Source organism: Nicotiana sylvestris, chromosome 7, assembly GCF_000393655.2.
Source record: "Nicotiana sylvestris chromosome 7, ASM39365v2, whole genome shotgun sequence".
Lineage (NCBI taxonomy): Eukaryota > Viridiplantae > Streptophyta > Magnoliopsida > Solanales > Solanaceae > Nicotiana > Nicotiana sylvestris.
In genome coordinates, this window is record NC_091063.1 from 173592437 (window position 1) to 173609228 (window position 16792).

The following is a 16792-nucleotide window of genomic DNA, read 5'->3' on the forward strand; positions in this document are numbered from 1 at the left end:
ACCTCTCAACATGGGAATTTAGGGCACGAATACCGAATTTAGCCGGGTCCTGCCGATATCGGATCGATACCAAGCAGAAAACCAAAAAATGGATATATATATATATATATATATATATATATATACATAGCAATAAAAACAACAGAGGGGGGGGGGGGGAGAAACGTACCATTCATCCAGTAGTGATATTAACATCTCTTGAGGATTGGAAGCACGTAAAAAAAACATCATAATTGGAAGCAAACACAACATAGTTAGATAAAACTATAAACAAGCAAAATAGTAATATGAAAACTGGCAAAGCAAAATGAAAAGAACTTTTTCTAAACAGCTCCATTTTCCCTATTGGACTTAATTTGACAGAAACTCTTTATTTTTCTTATTTTGTTTTCACTTCTGTGATGTGGAGAAAAGAAACTGAATCATGGAGAAGAACCGAAAGCTTGAGGAGTATTTATAGAGAAAACAGATGAAGTCATAGTCTTATTAAAAGGTGCTACAAAGACGAGTCTTTTAGTCGAAACCTCGAACAAGTACTTCCCTCCAGAGGCGGGCCCAGGATTTTTACGTGACGGGGAACAATATTCTGCTCAATTAGTACCCCCTAAAGGTTTTTAGTATTCAGGGTGCAATCAGAGGTGGATCCAGGATTTAGATTACGTGGGTTCAATTTTTAAGGCTTTTAGCATTGAACCCGTTGCAGTTTTAAAGTTATGGGTTCAGACTTATCATTTGTTGCAATTTTAATAAATTTTTACACATAAGTTTATGCTCCGAGGCGAAAGTACTGGGTTCAGTTGAATTCAACAACCATATTCTATATTTGCCTTCGGGTGCCAAGTGCCTTAAATTTACCATTTTCAAGATATATACATATACAAAATATCTGCCGAAGCTTACGGGGTTCGGTGACCCTTTACTATAACACATAGGTTCGCCTCTACTTACCGCTCTACCATAACCCTTGTTAATTGATCTAAGCTTCTATATCCATAAATTTTTGTCCATATTTAAAGAAAAAACACCATTCCTGTGATATATAGTTACTAAGCTTTTTCTATTCATGGTTGCTTTACTCGTTAGATATGAAAAAGAAAAGAAAAGAAAAACACTATTCAGATTTTTATATAAAGCAAATGCAACGTTTCCATTTCAATATTAAACACTGCATTATTATTAGCTGCATAACTTACGTGGATTCGATTAATTATTATTCAACACGAGATCGAATATTGAATAAATACATATACATTAAGAATAAATGGATACAAATAACTATAAAGTAAACAATCTCTGCATCGTACAATGTTCTCTACGTTATCATCGTCCATTTCGTTGGAAAAATAATGTTTTTGAATTATTACACGAATTATACCCACAACCTATGAAGCCGCAATAGGTTGATTAGGAGAATAACTAGGAGAAATTTAAAGTAGGAGACATAAATGAATTTGCATTTAACCCATATATAGATTAGAGAATCAAAACAGTAGACCAAATTTTCTTTTGGCTGACACTTCAATAGAGGCGGATCCAGAATTTGAAGTTTATGGGTTCCTATTGTAATATTAAATTAATATACAATAATAACTGGATTTAAAGTTATATATTTATTAATATTTAATGGATTTTTTAATAAAAATACAGAGTCTACGCAAAAATTACTGAATTTCCGGGAACCCAGTAAATATACTCTACATCCGCCACTGACTTGCATCATTTCACAACTAACTGCAATAATTACCATACTACTTTTATGTGAATTGCGTGATCGACGACTAGTATTACTCCATATTTAATGGCCTCCCTCAACATGGGCATAGCTAGGGTTAAACACGTTTCAGCAGAATTCAGTAACTTCGATCCGGCTTTATATTAAAAATTCACTCTTTAAGCAACTTTTAGAAAAAACAAATATGTTTAGAAGAGTCTAATTATTAGTCCTATTTTTAATTATTAGTCTCCTATACGTTCAATATTCTTATTTTTTTTCTCTCGAAAACCTGATATGATAGTGCCTACTGCAACGTTCATAATTGAAGTATTTTTCTTCGTCGACTGTCGATTTTTTATTACATGGACGGTCACGTTGATTTGTGACTAAAATTCATGTGATACCCTTTCACCTCACGTAATCATGGTTTGTGCTTTGACACCTTTTCATCTAATTATAATCCTATGGGCATTGAAAATATGTTGGGCTAACTGGAGGAGGCTTGCATGTTACGAGAAGGTTCTTTGTGAGGAAATAATGCCTAAGGTTGGTTAATTAATAACCAACACAATGACATTGTCACGACCCGGATTTCCCACCCTCGGGGGTCATGATAACGTCTACTCGTAGAAGCTAGGCGAGCCACAAAATATAGAAATTCTAACTCTGTCATTTTAATCCTTTTAACAACTTGAATCAACAGGTAATCAACAATTTAAAGATTAACGATAATAGAATAAGCGGAAGACTTAAACAGCTAAAAATGATCAACATCAGTACTACAGTGCCAATATACTCCTCTACCCGGAATCTGGTGTCACAATATTCACGGACTGTCTATGAGTACTACATACAAATGTCTGAAAAAAAAGAAAATACAGTCTGTCTCGGAAACAAGTGAAAACAGAATATATAAATGGATAGAAGAGAACGTCGGACCTACGAACGCCTGTAGGACCACCTCGGGATCTCTGGATGGACTAAAGGCTAGCTCCCAAGTGCTACGTCCAAATGCTGCTCCGGTATCTGCACATAGTGCAGAGTGTATCATCAGCACAACCGACCCCATGTGCTGGTAATGCCTGGCCTAACCCCGACGAGGTAGTGACGAGGCTAGGACCAGACTCCAGATAAACCTGTGCAGTTATATAATATACAATGGAAATAAATAGAAATAGACAGTTTAAATGGGAAGGGGTACATGCTACAGGGAAAATATCAAATCCAGCAGAAACTTAAGAAAAATAGGGGAGAACAATTCAAAATCTACAATAAAACAATAATAACACTGTTGCGGCGCGCAACCTGATCCCTTATCATTTAACACTGTTGCGGCATGCAACCCGATCCATTTATATCACTATTGCGGCGTGCAACCCAATCCATATATAACATTGTTGCGGCGTGCAACCTGATCCATATATAATATTATTGCGGTATGCAACCCGATCCATATATTTATATACCTTTAATAACAACCATACCACGAGTCCCGGCAAGGGATCAACAATAAACTACTCTATCCCGGCAAGGGATTCAACAGTAAAAGTAAATACATCCCAGCAAGGGAAAAATAGTTATAACCAATCTCAACCCAACTTCTAATCATCTCAGCTAACAGCAATACTCAATCATAAGTAAATTCCCATGAAATCAAACTAAATCCTTGCTCAATATCGAGAATTATCAATTAAAGCATCCATAATATCATTTAAGAACACAACAAACTCCAATTTAAGACTCACGGTCATGCTCGACACCAACGTATAGATACTCGTCACCATGCCTATATGTCGTACTCAACAAGAAGCAAATAGCAAATAGGACACAACTCCTAATCCTTCAAGCTAAAGTTAGACCGAAGACTTACCTCGAACTTCTACGGCCAACTCATGCCTTAAACACCGCCTTTCCTTTCGAATTCAGCTCCAATTCAATTGTATCTATACAAAATTGACTTCATAACATCAATAAACGCTAAACAATCCAATTCCAATGCTTAATTATAGCCTTCAATCATTCTTCCCAAAAAGTCAAAAATTGACCCCGGGCCTGCTTGGTCAAAATACGAGGTTCAGACCAAAACCCGATCACCCATTCACCCACGAGCCCGAATATATAATTTATTTTCAAATCCGACCCCAAAACGAGGTCAAATTCCTAAATAATCAAAAAGCCCTAACTCTACCCAAATCCCTAATTTTCTACCCTTAATCACATGTTTTAGGCCTAGAAATCTAGTGGGTGTTGATAAAAATGGAAGAAAACAAGCCAAAGATTACTTACCCAAGAGGTTATGGTGAAGAAGTTCTTCAAAAATCACCCAAGAGGTGTGGAGAAGATGAAGTTTATGAAAAATTGTGGAAATCCCGTAATGTGTTCTATTTTTGAAACATAAAATAATTGGGCGAAAATGGTCTTCGCGTTCGCGACAGGCTCATCGCGTTCGCGATGAGTCATGCCTAAGAGACCTTCGCGTTCGCGTAAGTGGGCTCGCGTTCGCGGAGAAGAAACTCCTCGAGCCTTCGCGTTCGCGTCCAGGCGTTCGCGTTCGCGTAGGGTATAGTACCCCTCCCCCTGCCCAGGCTATAAGCTTTCGCGTTCGCGATACCAGGCTTGCGTTCGCGAAGGGAAGACCCCCCAAAGCTTCGCATTCACGACCTGGGTTACGCGTTCGCGTAGAAGGAATTTTCCTTCAGCATAAATAACACATCGCGTTCGCAAGGATCCTCTCGCGAACACGAAGAAGAAAGTATCAACACACCAGAAACTGGAAAAACCTGCAACTTTTGAGTTCCAAAAACCTTCCAAAACACATCCGAAACTCACCCGAGCCCTCGAGGCCCCAAACTAAACATATGTACTAACTCAGAAACATCATATGAACTTATCTGTGCGATCAAATCGCCAAACTAACATCATTAACAACGAATTAAACCTCAAAATCAATGAAATATTTCTAAACATCTTAAAGCATCAAACTTTGCATTTACGGTCTGAATAATGTCAAACGTATTCCGTTTCTTACCAAACTTCACAGAGTTATCTTAAACCACATATAAGAACTGTACCGGACGAGCCCGATACTAACATGTTCTAATCAAAATTCATTTCAAAATCCTTTAAACAATTTCAGAAAATAATTTTGTTTAAAAAATTCATTTCTCGGGCTTGGAACCTCGGAATTCGATTCCGGGCATACACCCAAGTCCCATATTTTCCTACGGACCCTCCGGGACCGTCAAATCACGGGTCCGGGTCCTACCCAAAATGTTGACCGATGTCAAATTAATTCATTTTACAGTCAAAACTTATCATTTTTCACAGATTTTCACATTTAGACTTTCTGGCTACGTGCCCGGACTATGCACGCAAATCGAGGTGATGCTAAATGAGGTTTTCAAGGACTCGGAATATATAGTTCAATTTAAAAGCAAGTGATGACCACCCATATTATCCACCTCTAAAACAACTGTTCGTCCTCGAACGGATAGAAGAAGGAAATACCTGAGTCGGGGAAAGGATGGGGATAACGACTCCGCATATCGGACTAGGACTCCCAGGTCGATGCCTTAGGAGACTGACCTCTCCTCTGAACACGAACAGAAGGAAAACTCTTCGATCTCAACTGACGAACTTGTCGGTCTAGAATGGCAACTGGCTCCTCCTCATAAGACAAGTCCTTGTCCAACTGGACAGTGCTGAAATCTAACACGTGGGATAGATCGCCGTGATACTTCCGAAGCATGGACACATGAAACACTGGATGCACAGCTGATAAGCTCGACGGCAACGCAAGTCTCTAACCTTGCGGTCGACATAACTCTTTTGCCTGGACTGAGCTGTACGAAGCCTATCTTGAATAATCCTGACCTTGTCCAAGGCCTTCTGAACCAGATTCGTACCCAACAACCGAGCCTCTCCCATCTCAAACCATCCAACCGGAGACCGACACCACCTACCATATAAAGCCTCATAAGGAGCCATCTGGATACTCGACTGGTAGCTGTTGTTGTAGGCAAACTCTGCTAAAGGCAAAAACTGATCCCACGAGCTTCCATAGTCAATGACACAAGCTCGGAGCATATCCTCCAAAATCTGAATAGTCCGCTCAGACTGGCCGTCCATCTGAGGATGAAATGCTATGCTCAACTCAACCCGAGTGCCCAACTCTCGCTGAACTGCTCCCCAGAAGCGTGAGGTAAACTGTGTACCTTGGTCCGAAATGATAGACACGGGCACACCATGAAGGCGAACAATCTCCCGAATATAGATCTCAGCTAACCTCTAAGAAGAATAGGAGACTGCCACAAGAATGAAATGCACTGACTTGATCAGCCTATCAACAATGACCCACAATACGTCGAACTTCCTCCGAGTCTGTGGGAGTCCAACAACAAAATTCATAGTGACCCGCTTCCACTTCCACTCGGGAAGCTCAATACTTAGAAATAAACCACCAGGCTCTGATACTCGTATTTAACCTGCTGACAATTCAAACACCGAGCCACATATGTAACGATATCCTTCTTCATTCTCCGCCACCAATAATGCTGCCACAAATCCTGAACATCTTTGCGGTGCCTAGATGAATAGAGTACTTGGAGCTATGGGCCTCCTCTAAAATCAACTCTCGAAGACCATCCACATTAGGCACACAAACTCGACCCTGCAATCTCAAAACTCCATCGTCACCTAAGGTAACCTACTTGGCACCTCCGTGATGCACTGTGTCTCTAAGGACACACAAATGGGGATCATCATACTGCCGCTCACGGATACGTTCCAATAACAAAAAACGAGCGACTGTGCAAGCTAACACACGGCTGGGCTCAGAAACATCCAAACTCATGAATTGATTGGCCAAAGCCTGAACATCCAAAGCAAGCGGTCTCTCACCGACCGGAATATAAGCAAGACTGCCCATACTGGCTGACTTTCTACTCAAAACATCGACCACCATATTGGCCTTTCCCGGATGATATAAGATGGTGATATCATAGTCTTTCAACAACTCCAACCACCTCCTCTGCCTCAAATTCAACTTCTTTTGCTTGAACAAATACTGACGACTCTTATGATCCGTGAACACCTCACATGCCACGCCATATAGATAATGCCTCCAAATCTTCAATGCGTGAACAATGGCTACCAACTCCAAATCATGAACCGGATAGTTCTTCTCATGAATCTTCAACTGTCGCGAAGCATAGGCAATGACCTTGCCATCCTGCATCAACACTGCACCGAGTCCAATACGTGATGCATCACAATAAACTGTATAAGGCCCTGAACCTGTGGGCAAAACCAACACCGGTGTCGGAGTCAGAGCTGTCTTGAGCTTCTGAAAGCTCGCCTTACACTCGTCTGACCATCTGAATTGGGCACCCTTCTGGGTCAACCTGGTCATCGGGGCTGCGACATATGAGAACCCTTTCACGAACCGATGATAGTAGCCTGCCAACCCCAAGAAACTTCGAATCTTTGTAGCTGATGCTGGTCTAGGCCAGTTCTTAACTGACTCAATCTTCTTTGGATCAACTTGAATACCCTCTGATGATACAACATGACCCAGGAATGCAACTGAACTCAACCAGAACTCACACTTCAAGAACTTAGCATATAACTGACTAACCCTCAGAGTCTGAAGAACCACTCTGAGATGCTGCTCATGCTCCTTCCGGCTGCGGGAATAAATCAAAATATCATCAATGAATACTATCACGAACGAGTCCAAATAAGGCTTGAACACTCAGTTCATCAAATCCATAAAAGCTGCTAGGGCATTTTTCAACCCGAATGACATAACCAAGAACTCATACTACCCGTACCGAGTGGGAAAAGTTGTCTTAGGGATATCGAATGCCCTAATCCTCAACTGATGGTAGTCAGATCTCAAGTCAATCTTCGAAAATACCTTGACACCCTGAAGCTGATCAAACAAATCATCAATCCTCGGTAATAGATACTTATTCTTGATTGTAACCTTGTTCAACTACCGGTAATCAATACATATTCTCATCGACCCATCCTTCTTCTTAACAAACAACACTGACACACCCCAAGGCAAAACACTGGGTCTAATGAAACCCTTCTCAAGCAAGTCTTGTAGTTGCTCCTTCAACTCTTTCAACTCAGGCAGGGCCATACGAAATGGCGGGATAGAAATGGGCTAAGTGACCGGAGCCAAATCAATGCAAAATTCAATATCCCTGTCAGGTGGCATACCCGGTAGGTCTGAAGGGAATACCTCAGGAAACTCACGAACAACGGGCACAAAATCAATGGAAGGAACCTTGGCACTAGAATCATGAACATAAGCCAAATAGGCCAAACACCCCTTCTCGACCATACGTCGAGCCTTCACATAAGAGAAAACACTATGGGTAGACTAACCAGGAGTCCCTCTCCACTCTAGACGAGGCAAACCCGGTAAAACTAAGGTCACAGTCTTGGCATGACAGTCCAAGATACCGTGGTAAGGTGATAACCAGTCTATCCCCAATATAACATCGAAGTCGACCATGTCTAGACGCAACAAATCTATTCGAGTCTCAAGACCCCCAATCACAACTATACAAGAGCGATGGACTCGATTTACCACAATAGAATCACCTACCGTTGTAGACACATAAACATGAACACTCAATGAATCACTAGGCATGACCAGATACTGTGCAAAATAAGATGACACATACGAGTATGTAGACCTTGGATCAAATAACACTGAAACATCTCTATCACAAACTAGAACAATACCTGTGATAACTGCATCTGAAGATTCAGCATCGGGCCTGACTAGAAGAGCATAACCTGGACTACCTCTCTAGGATGGCCTGCAGCTGGATGACCTCCACCTCTAGTACCTCTACCTCCACCTCTAGCACCTTTACCCCCACCTCTAGCTGGATGGGCAGTCTGTGGAACACCTGTTGCGTGAACCATAGCACGGGAACCCTACTACTGCGACTGAGTACCCACCAACCTCGGACAAGCCCTCCGGATATGACCATACTCACCACACTCATAGCATCCACTTGAGTGTTGCGGCTGAGGAAACTGAGACTGACCATGGCGACCTGAATGACCACCCCCAAAACTCTGGAGCGGCGGTGCACTAATAGGAGCTGGTAGTGCACTATAGGGTTGATGATCAGAATACTGCATGTGGGAACCACGACCACCTGAAGCACCGTGAGAAACCTGAAGTGCTGACTGAAAGGGCTTAGGAGGATGGCCTCTATCATACGAATCCCTGCCTCCAAACGAGGCACCACTGAATCTGCCTGAAATATGGGGCTTCTTATCCGACCCATGACCACCTCCCTGCGACAGAACCATCTCCACCTTCCTGGCCACATTGGCCGCCTCTTGAAAAGTAATCTCACTCCAGTCTCCCTAGCCATCTGAAGACGAATCGGCTGAATAAGACCATCGATAAACCTCCTCACCCCCTCTCTCTCTCTCGGTGGGAAGTATGATAAGAGCATAACGAGCCAAGTCGATGAATCTGATTTCATACTGGGTAACAGTCATAGAACCTTGTTGGAGGTGCTCAAACTGCCTTCGATAGGCCTCTCTCTGAGTGATGGGGAGAAACTTCTCCAGAAATAGCTACGTAAACTGCTCCCAAGTCAAGGCTGGCGATCCGGCTGGTCTAGCCAAACAGAAATCCCTCCACCAAGTCTTGGCAGATCCAAACAAGCGAAAAGTAGCAAAATCGACCCCATTGGTCTCAACTATTCCCATGTTCCTAAGATCCTCGTGACAGTTGTCTAAATAATCCTGGGGATCCTCAGTAGATGCACCGCTGAAAGTAGTAGTAAAGAGCTTGGTGAACCTATCCAGCCTCCACAAAGTATCGACAAACATAGCAGCTCCATCACCGATATGAGCTACCACACCCGGCCGAACTGTTCCAACTGGCTGAACCGCTGGATTCTGAATCTGGGGAGCTACCTATTCCGGAGTGAGAGTAGCAGGAGTCTGGGCTCCTCCTCCAGCCTGAGAGATGGCTGGTGTCACACCTCCTTTTTGCGCGCCCGCCCCGGAGGGTAGGATGCGCGAGGGAGTTTTTCCAATTTAAGTGACAATATTCGAAATGGGATTATTTATTTAATTCAGAGTCGCCACTTGGGAAAGGTTTGGCTTTTGGTGTCCCAAGTCATCGGTTTATCTTGAATCCCAAATCGAGGAAATTTTCGACTTTTCCAAATGAAGTCTGCGAACCAGAAATTCTAAGTAAGGAATTCTGTTGACCCGAGGGAAGGTGTTAGGCACCCTCGAATCCCGTGGTTCTAGCACGGTCGCTTAAATTGTTATAATGGCTAAATATCTGATTTAAATACATGTTGTGACTTATGTGCTTTTATTAAGTTTAAACCGCTTTTATTATTATCATTTATTTTTATAGAATTGCAACGTCGTGAAAATGCATCTCGAACCACGTCACAATCAATGCACCCGTAGTTGTTAACACATTTCGACTCCGTTGAGATTTGAATTTGGGTCACATAAATGCGCACCCGAATTTAAGAATGTAATTTAATTAAGTCGCGCCTAAAGAGTCTAACGCGTTATTATCTTTGGAGAAGGCCATGAAATTTACTAAACGGCCTATCCTGAATTCTAAATATTTATTATGGTTATTCATTGAGGGCCCCGTAATTTTGCATTTTTATTTCGCGAAGCTCGTCTCTATTTTAGAAGGGATATCCTAAAGTGGCTACATTTCTAATGCATTTATCTCTAAAACTAGAAGAAAAAGGTACATGCTGATTTAATTATATGCTTTGGCCTAATCCGGATTCTTATCAATTTCTGATTAATTATTTACAAAGTGGAGAGACGTCATACCTTGTGAAACATGCGAGATTGACCAAATGCTATACTTGCATCCAAACATTTCTTGAATTGAATTTAACTAGACTTGTTTAGGCTAGATTAAGGGAATTAACCACTAGGCATTATTACTAATGGGGATTCGAACGTGCTCCTATATACTGCCTAGCGGGTCCTGATAAAAGAACTAAAATAAAACAGAACATCATTGTGTAAGGTGGAAGTATTCTATCCTATGCATATCATTATAGCTAGACAGGAATCCGGTCAGTCGCTATGTCGATTATCCGTACATTCTACGTACTGTACCATTACACACCTCGTACCAACAAACAACTATAAACTAAGATGCAAGAGGCTAAAACTCAGTTAAGTATTAACTAACTAATCTTTTGCTATTGAATTACACACTAATCAATTTATACAAAAAAAATCAATATACCATGATCATTACAAACAGACATTTAAACTTCTTCAAACTCCTTTCATTTCATGCTTTCGAACTGTTACAGTTAACACCAACATGGGACTCGAAATGTGTACCTGAATGCTGAAATGCAAAGAAGAAGTGGAAGCAGCAGCAGAAAGCAGAATAGCAGCAGCAGCAACAAGCGAAGCAAGTAGAATCAAGAACCCAACTAGACCAAGTTCCAGAGTAAAAAAACAGACAACCAACGGACTCAATGGGATTTAGAAGAAATCAGTATTGAACAAACAGGTCAAGACCAGTGAAATCAAGACAGCAGAAAAGAATGCAATTTCTAGTTTTGTCTGTCTGTGTTATCAAACAAAGTTCTTTTCCAGTTTTCTGTTTTTCAGAACTTCAACTATCAATATCCAAACTAAGTTTTCTGTGTGTATTCTCTTTTTTTCTGTCTATGTGTGTGTATCTATATCTCTCTTCAGGTCTGTGTGCCTGTCTATGTATACATGTGTCTATCTTTTTCCCAAAAACTGATGGAAGTCCTCTCTTTTATCCACCTAAAATCAAACCTTTAACAGCCTGTTTAGACCATCACAACACCCTCCCACGTGCTCCCTCTTTTCAGATTCCACTTAGCTATTTAAGTATAAACACCACCCCATGCTACTCCCTGGCAGACTCACTTTTGAGCAATGTTTATTATTTCTGAGACTAAAGTGGAGTATGGGCATCAGAATGTAGTCTGACAGAATATGCTTGTCAAACTATTTAATTCAAAAAGCCTTTATGCAAGACACAGGCTGTGCACAAATGCACATGTGGTGCACAAGTGCACATGCCCTCCAATTTCAGAACTGTAATTAAACAAGACATTCATTTTACATTTCTGATTCAAATTAACAATTGTAAGCAACTAAACACAGTTTCTAATTGATTCAGGCAATGCTTAGCAGAAGCAAATCGATTTGTTATTGTTCAGGCAGCTGAAACTAATTGACGACACATGTCGACTCGACTATATTAATCATAACATGTACAATCGTAACCAAAAATCAGATGTTTAATAGTATCGAACACATGACTCGAGTCATACTGACCCAGCAGAATTGTACTCGAGGAATCAGTTAATCAGTTCAAATTTGAAATTCAGCTAATTGCACAGCACATACATACATACATGTTATCAGTGAATAGAAGAAGGCATTTAATCAAACACATAGGTTCAGGAAAGGTGGACAGGATACATTTGGTAAAAAATTCAAAGACAACAAATTACACAAGACATTCGGCCAATACGAACAGACCTTTAAACCACACATGTACTGAATAACAAAGAGAAAACAAACTTACCTTAAACTTTGAAAGCAGAAACAGAAAAAATCAGCTTGTGTTGTACAGACCCTTTCTCAAGGTTGAACGGACTTTAATCGAAATGTTTCTCAAATGAGAAACACTTCGATTAAGGTCCATTAGACCCTAATCTCTTGGTTCGAACAGGCACGGAACAGGCACGAGGAAACCTAGGGTTCTAGAGGGCAGATTTGGGTTTTGGGCTTTCTTGGTTAGATTCGGACCAAACCAAGCATGGTTTGGTCACGAGGGGGGTCCGGTGATTGTCTGGTATGAATCTAGGGCAGATCGGTGTAGATCGAGTTTTGCTCGAATCTTCAAATGAAGATTCGAGGACCTAGAGGATGATTCGAACTAAACGGTCCACTGATCCATGTTCAGGGGGTGAGATGGTCCTATGGTGTTAAGGTGAAGGCCACCGGCGTTCATGCCGCCGGCTTTCATGGTGAAGAATACAGGGGCGGCTAGGGTTTGAAGGGGAAGGGGATGAGGACGAAGGTGACCTAAGGCTGGGGGTTCGGATAGGGGGGCAGGGTAAAGGTTATGGGTTTATATAGTTAGTGAGAGGTTGATTCCTAGCCGTTGGATGGGGTGCGATGAAGGGTCAGGATCTCTTGGCTGATGGGGGACGGTGTTGTTTCATCCTAAAGGGGTTTGGGTCGGTCCAGGTGGAAACGGGTCGGGTTCATCAGTGGGTTATGGGGAAGTGATCTTGGCCGTTGATCAATCTGAGATCAACGGCCCAGATCAGACTAGATTAAAACGACGTCGTTTGGACGTTCTTAAAGTAGGCTGGTCTGGACTGGGGCAAGCACGGGTTTTGGGCTGAGTTGTTTGGTCCAATTTATTTAAAATTGGACTGGCCCAAGTCCGAGAATTCTTTCTTCTCTTTTATTATTTATTTTTTTTCTTTTGAATTAATTTACCAAATAATACCATATAAAACCATAAACAACATTTTACATACAATTGACATTAATTATACTAACATCACTTAATGACAGAAATAAAAATGAAAGATGCACATTTTTTATTTATTTATTTTAAAAATAAACACGGACGGGATTATAGATAACTAACGAATATGCAACACAAAATCCAAAACCTGTACAGCAGGACCATTTGTCACATTTTCTATTTCTTTTGGAGCGATTGTCGCGCGAAACAAAAATCACGTGCTCACAGCTGCCCCTCTTTGTTCGGAAACACGAAGAGTTTTCGTGCAAAGATAAAGTGAGCGGGTATGAGCGATTTTTGCCTATGGACTACTCCGTGTGAAGCATGTTTTGAAAGATCTGACCGAATCTTTGCTTCAAAGATTTCCTACATATCCTGGGCTAAACAGGAATCAGGTCAATGTAGTTCGGGAAGCTTCGGTAGCTGGGACTACCATGGGATCGCAATGCTTGCTGTTACTGCTGTTGCTGTTGTCACCTGCTTTACTGACCGCCTTATTACAACCAAAGAAAAATTGAAACTGAACTAAATACTTATATGCATGTCAACTGCTAGTTACAAGATCCCTATCTATGATTCTTTTGCGACTTGATCATGGGTCTTAGCTGATTTTGCTTGGAGACTTCGATCCGAATCTTGATGCTTGCGAGTTGTAGGTGCTTGTTTAATCTCTGGGATACTCAGTGAGACGTGACTGGCAGAGTTCTAGACCTTAATCAAATCTTGGAACGATCCGCCTTCCATTTTCTCCGGTATCTCGGGACATCTTCTTTTTGTCTTTTCTTTTTTTTTTTATTCTGAGTTAAGACTCATCTCGTGGGTCATTTCGATCCGTGTGGCTCGAGGTTAGACCTGCGGGAGAAAACAAACAAACGAACGAAATTTTCTGCCCCAGTTTCACTAGGAAAATTTCGTTAATTATTCGCCAGGAAGTTCATAAAATTGAGGAAGGGAGATAAAAATGCTCAAGTTCAGGGTTGGAGCCCTAATACCGAATAGCTGGGGAGAAGTTCAGTTTTTAGAGTTGAAACTCTAATACTGACCAACTGGGGAAAAGTTCAGTTTAGGGTTTTAAAACCCTAATGCTGACCAAAGGAAAAATTTAGTTTAAGGTTTAAAACCCTAATGCTGACTAAAGGAAAATTCAGTTTAGGGTTTAAAACCCTAATACTGACCAAAGGAAAAATTCAGCTTAGAGTTTAAAACCCTAATGCTGATTGCATGGAAAAGCTCAGTTTAGGGTTTAGAACCCTAATGCTGGCTGAATGGAAAAATTCAGTTTAGGGTTTAAAACCCTAATGCTGACCAAAGGAAAAATTCAGTTTAGGGTTTAAAACCCTAATGCTGATTGCATGGAAGAGCTCAGTTTAGGGTTTAAAATCCTAATGCCGGCTGAAAGGAAAAATTCAGTTTAGGGTTTAAAACCCTAATGCTGACTGCATGGAAAAGCTCAGTTTAGGGTTTAAAACCCTAATGCTGGCTGAATGGAAAAAGTTCAGTTTAGGGTTTAAAACCCTAATGCTGACTAAAGGAAAAATTCAGTTTAGGGTTTAAAACCCTAATGCTGACTGCATGGAAAAGCTCAGTTTAGGGTTTAAAACCCTAATGCTGGCTGAATGGAAAAAGTTCAGTTTAGGGTTTAAAAACCCTAATGTTGGCTGAATGGAAAAAGTTCAGTTTAGGGTTTAAAACCCTAATGCTGACTAAAGGAAAAATTCAGTTTAGGGTTTAAAACCCTAATGCTGGCTGAATGGAAAAAGTTCAGTTTAGGGTTTAAAACCCTAATGCTGACTAAAGGAAAAATTCAGTTTAGGGTTTAAAACCCTAATGCTGACTGCATGGAAAAGCTTAGTTTAGGGTTTAAAACCCTAATGCTGGCTGAATGGAAAAAGTTCAGTTTAGGGTTTAAAACCTTAATGCTGACTAAAGGAAAAATTCAGTTTAGGGTTTAAAACCCTAATGCTGACTACATGGAAAAACTCAGTTTAGGGTTTAAAACCCTAATGCTGGCTGAATGGAAAAAGTTCAGTTTAGGGTTTAAAACCCTAATGCTGACTGCATGGAAAAGCTCAGTTTAGGGTTTAAAACCCTAATGCTGGCTGAATGGAAAAAGTTCAGTTTAGGGTTTAAAACCCTAATGCTGACTAAAGGAAAAATTCAGTTTAGGGTTTAAAACCCTAATGCTGACTGCATGGAAAAGCTCAGTTTAGGGTTTAAAACCCTAATGCTGGCTGAATGGAAAAAGTTCAGTTTAGGGTTTAAAACCCTAATGCTGACTGCATGGAAAAGCTCAGTTTAGGGTTTAAAACCCTAATGCTGGCTGAATGGAAAAAGTTCAGTTTAGGGTTTAAAACCCTAATGCTGACTAAAGGAAAAATTCAGTTTAGGGTTTAAAACCCTAATGCTGACTAAAGGAAAAATTCAGTTTAGGGTTTAAAACCCTAATGCTGACTACATGGAAAAACTCAGTTTAGGGTTTAAAACCCTAATGCTGGCTGAATGGAAAAAGTTCAGTTTAGGGTTTAAAACCCTAATGCTGGCTGAATGGAAAAAGTTCAGTTTAGGGTTTAAAACCCTAATGCTGACTAAAGGAAAAAGTTCAGTTTAGGGTTTAAAACCCTAATGCTGATTAAAGGAAAAATTCAGTTTAGGGTTTAAAACCCTAATGCTGACTGCATGGAAGAGCTCAGTTTAGGGTTTAAAACCCTAATGCCGGCTGAAAGGAAAAATTCAGTTTAGGGTTTAAAACCCTAATGCTGACTGCATGGAAAAGCTCAGTTTATAGTTTAAAACCCTAATGCTGGCTGAATGGAAAAAGTTCAGTTTAGGGTTTAAAACCCTAATGCTGATTAAAGGAAAAAGTTCAGTTTAGGGTTTAAAACCCTAATGCTGACTGGCTGGGACAAAATTCGAGAACAACAACTGACCTCTTTTTTTTGAATTTTCTTGTTTTAGTAGAAGATAAAAGGGAATTTCGTGGAAACTTACCTTTCGAGTGAATTCCTTATTGCCAAAATATTTCTTGTACCCATGTACCTTCTTATTTGGGCGACACCTGCTTCTTGCATGGTTGTCTTGGATTATACCTGTTTCAACTTTCCAGACAAAGAATAATTGTTAGTTCGGAAATGACGGTCGGTTTGGTGACCTTGATCGTTCCCGTTGCTTCAGTGCGTTCTTATTTCTGTCGCGAAGTCCTGCCATTGATTTGATTCGAATGGCGAAACCCTTTAGACTGCTCAGGCTTGTATTTCCAGATTCTGCGATGATTTGCCTTGTAAGGCCTCTCTTTTTTTCTTTTTTTTGTGTCCCGTTTTTCTCGGAGATTCTCGACGGGGATTTTATTGGAGGTAATCTGTGGGGATTTGTACAAAAGGAAACTCTGTGGGGGAATATTTACACAGTGGGTTCTTTGTGTGGATTGTTGTACAATGGGGCATGCTGGGGATTTGCTTCAAAACGGGCTTTCTAGGATTTGTTGGGGTAAGCTTGTTGGGGAATTTTTA

General features: G+C 40.8%; 1 pseudogene; it reads right to left on the reverse strand.

Annotated features, from left to right (window-relative positions):
- LOC104245345 (beta-fructofuranosidase, insoluble isoenzyme 2-like) overlaps positions 1 to 410 on the reverse strand; it is a 5339-nt pseudogene extending 4929 nt beyond the window's left edge.
- Between the last annotated feature and the right edge of the window lie 16382 nt (positions 411 to 16792).